This window comes from Cervus elaphus, chromosome 22 (genome assembly GCF_910594005.1).
Source record: "Cervus elaphus chromosome 22, mCerEla1.1, whole genome shotgun sequence".
NCBI classification, from domain to species: Eukaryota; Metazoa; Chordata; class Mammalia; order Artiodactyla; family Cervidae; genus Cervus; species Cervus elaphus.
In genome coordinates, this window is record NC_057836.1 from 3,783,432 (window position 1) to 3,787,409 (window position 3,978).

Consider the following 3,978-nt stretch of genomic DNA (forward strand, 5'->3'; position numbering starts at 1 on the left):
TGTTCTCCTTCTTTTAAATTTTATTCATTCATCTCTGGCTGTGCTGGGTCTTCGTTGATGCGCAGCCCTTTCTCGAGTTGCAGGAGCTTCTCCTGTTGGGGATCCCCGGCTCTAGGGTGCGTGGGCTTCAGTAGGTGCAGCTCCCGGGGTCAGTAGTCGTGGGGCAGGGGCTTAGTCGCTCTGTAGCACGTGGGATCTTCCCAGATCACAAATCGAACCCGTGTCTCTGGTATCGGCTGGCAGATTCATTACCACTGAGCCACCAGGAAAGCCCCGATCAGGAGTCTTGGGGCTGGCGCCAGCTCGGGCTGAAAAGACGGCCGTCAGGGATCACGTGGGTGGCTGGGGGCAGCCGGGCCTGGACTGGCTACTTCGCTCCCAGTCCTTGGTTTCCCCACCCGGCCCCACAGGAGGATGGAGGCCGTGCCGCAGTGAGCGCCCCGTGGGGGGTGAGCAGGTGGGCGCCCCGGGCCTCTGCCCAGCCTGATTTGTGCATCAAGGCTGAACCTTCTGCGGCCCACCCTGCCCCCCTCCCCAGACAGGGCACTCACTCGGCCGTGGCCTGGTGGGTGGCTGTGCCACGCTGCCCCTGGGTCCCTGGGGGACACTGGTGAAGGTTCCCGTCTGCAGCAAACTGCTCGCCCCAGCCAGGAGCAGGCTGGGCGGTGGGCCCAGGGCCCAGGTCATGCAGGGCAGCTCAGGTTGTGGGTGAGACAGGCTGCCAGGCCCCCATGGGCCGCAGGACTCTCAGTTCCTGGCCCGAAGAATGGGCGGACATGAGCAGTGCCCACCTGGCAGCTGCTGGAAATATCCCGAGGGTCCCGTGCAGCCCTGAGTGGCCAGAGAGAAGCAGGACGACCAACACCATGCCTCCCCTGACCTCCTGGAGGTTATGGCCAGGGCCACACCGGCCCGGTCTCCAGGGCGCTGCTCCCGGGCCCCTGGCCACTGCGCGGGGCTGAGTACTCCGACCAGCGCAGGGCCACAGCCGTGGACGCCGCCACGGGGCCCCCGCCATCCTCCGCAGGTCAAGGTCACTCCCTGCAAGGGCCCTCACGAAGCCCGCGTCCTGGCACTGGTCTCAGCCTGGGCTCCGGGAGCAGCAGCTCGGCTCTGCCCACCCAGCCACTGCTGCCCCCCCACCCCGGGGCCCCCCACTCCACCTGGGCCAGGGCGCACACACAGCCAGGCGCTCGCTGAGCCTTTGTGACTCACTGCTGGGGAAGGGGAGACAGCTTCCCGTGGCGCGGGGACAGGGCGGGCAAGGCCTGGCCTTCTCCGCCTTTGCGGTGGAGCCGGCTGGAGAAGCAGGGTACACGGAGGAAAGCAGTCCGCAGAAACGGGGACCGAGCCCTGGGGGTGCCCTTTGAACCAGCCCTGCCTGACGCTGGTCCAGTTCTCAGATTTTTTTCTTACATAAGGCGGTAAGTCCCTCTCTGGGCCTAAGCTGATTTGGCGTGGGTTTCTGTCACCTGCAACTAAATCTTCCGGATTAATTCTGAGACCGACTCTAGGAAGGACCTGCCCTTTTGGACATGCGGGGCCCGGGCTCCCATGGGGAGTCCCCGGCCCTTCCACCCCAGCAGCATATCCCAGGGCAACTCCCACAGCCCCCCACAACACACACGCAGTGAGTCCCCGACTACGGGCCTTCCAAGTGTGCACGTGTGTCTGCGTGCCCAGTCCCGGCCGGCGTGAGGGAGACAGCAGCTCGCCCTCAGGCTCCTGTGGCTGACGGCCCTTCAGCTCCCCCATCTCCCGCCTCCTCTCGCGGCTCTGGCCAATAACGCCTTCTGCCTGTTCACTCGAGGCCAGGCCCTGTGTGCCAGCTCTTGCACTGGACTACTGTATTTTCAGGGTGCTGTCCTAGGAGATTAAAGGCGTTTTTTTGTTTGTTTTGTTTTCATGTCTCATTTGTGTGAAAAGCATTATAAACCTGCTGCAGTATAGTACTCTGGAGCAGGAAGGGGAACCTCACTTCAGCGTTCTTGCTGGGGTGATCCCACGGACAGAGGAGCCTGGCGGGCTACAGGTCACGGGATCTCAGAGAGTCGTTCATGACTGAGTGAGGGCACACACGTGGGACCGTCCTGTGTACCTTATTGTGTTAGTCGGGTGCCTAAGCTAACTGTGCCGGACTTTCAAGCCAGCTGGACTCAGAACGGGGATGACCGCAATCAGGCTGCGAACGTGGGGGCTTCTCATTTCTTTCCCTACTTTGTGGCTGGCAAACTCCTACTCACCCCACAGAACCCCACTCAGGACTTCTCTGAACCAGGAAGCTCCCAGTGAATTCCCCCCGCACGTCTGCTCTGTGGCCCTCCCTCCTCCCCTGGGCCCCCAAGGCCCTCGGCATCGTTCCCCTAATCCTTGGGCGCAGTGAGTCCCTGTTCCGAGTCTGTCTCCCAGCCGGAAAGGACTGAATGAAGGACAGTTTGGAGGGCTGCACCGTTAGGTGGATCCCTCAAGGTGATGAACATTCCGTCCTGGCTGCTCTGCAACTGAAGCTGCCCTGGCCCCTGAACCTCTCCCCCTCCACCGTCAGCCATCCACAGCTGCTCAGGGATGTCTGGTTCAAGCATAGGGGAAAGACGGCTGCCAGGAAGGTTCCCTGGAGGGGAAAGAGGCTGGACTCCTGCCTCCTGGACTGGCTGGTGGAGGCAAGGCTGGGCATGCCGGGGTTTGTGCAAGTCTGCCTGGGCCCGGGGTGCTCCTGAATGGGTGTCCTCCAGACCCTGGGGGTCTCGGGCAGGCTTCTCACTGAGATGGATGGAAAAAAATAACACCTACAGGAGGGTCAGATGACAAGACGGTGCCAGGTATACATGGTGGGTGATTAACAGAAGCTGGGGTGGTGGCCACGATGGAGGCCCAGGGAAGGTACTGGGGACAAGCGGCAGCAGCAGGGGCGTCCCAGGCCGAGGCCCACCGTGAGAAGGGCTGTGCCATGCGCTCTGGGGGGCAATGGCCTCCTGCGGCTGGAGGGAAGCTGGTGGGGGAGGGTTGCTCCCGCCGGGAGTGAGCCTTCCACCGCAGGGGGAGATCAAGTCAAGGCTGTGAACCAGGCCCGGGAGGACTGGGGACTGTCTGCAGTTTGCTGCCTCTGGGTGGCTGCTCCTGTGCTGGGTGTGACAGTGGCCTGACCTTCGCCTGTTCAAGACCAACTTGTTCAGATCCAATGAGACTATAGCCTCCCAGACAAGGCTGCCCATTAAGCACCAGTCTCAACTGGAATGGCTGAGCCCACTGGGACTGGCCCAACTCCCAGCCTGCTCCCTTGGGGCCAGGCCAGCAGTTGCCCACGTCCGCTGCCAATGGGGCAATCTCACCCGCTGGGCCGCCCGCCTCTCACTGGGCTGTGGGTCAGCCAGACTAAAGAGCCCGTGGCTCGCATGCCCACGTGTGCCCGGCTCCTGTCAGCTGCCAGGGGTGGCGCCTGCCCACAGCCCAGGGGTGGTACCTGCCTACTTGTCAGCGCTGTTCCCACACTCCCTGCCCACCTGGCCAGGAGTGTATCCTGTGAGCCCTGAGCTTCAGGCGGGGAAAGTCCCTGTGGCTGAGTCTCTCTTGGGGGTGGGACTCCCCGAGGGTCTGGGAGGGCGGTGACTGCGCAGGGCCACTGAGCAGGAACCACGCTGATAAAACAGCGCTGACGGTCTGCCATCCCTGACTGGGCTCACAGGGTGCAGAGGGGATTGAGGAAGGCCCCGTCCTCGGGGGACAAGCTGCGTGACCCCGGACATGGTGCTGACCTCTCTGGGCCCAGGGCACAGGGATGGGACACCTGACTCCACTCCCGTGGTGGGATCAGACGAGACCACCCCCCCCCCCCCCACCACCAGGCAAGTGGAGGACAGCAGGGCTTTCGTCTTGGGTCTTCTGTAGCCTAGGCCCCTGCTGCGTGTGACCTCGTGACCTCACCCATGCAGCCTTCTGCAGCCTGGCACAGGCAGCACCCTCCACTTTGTAGGGCGGCCC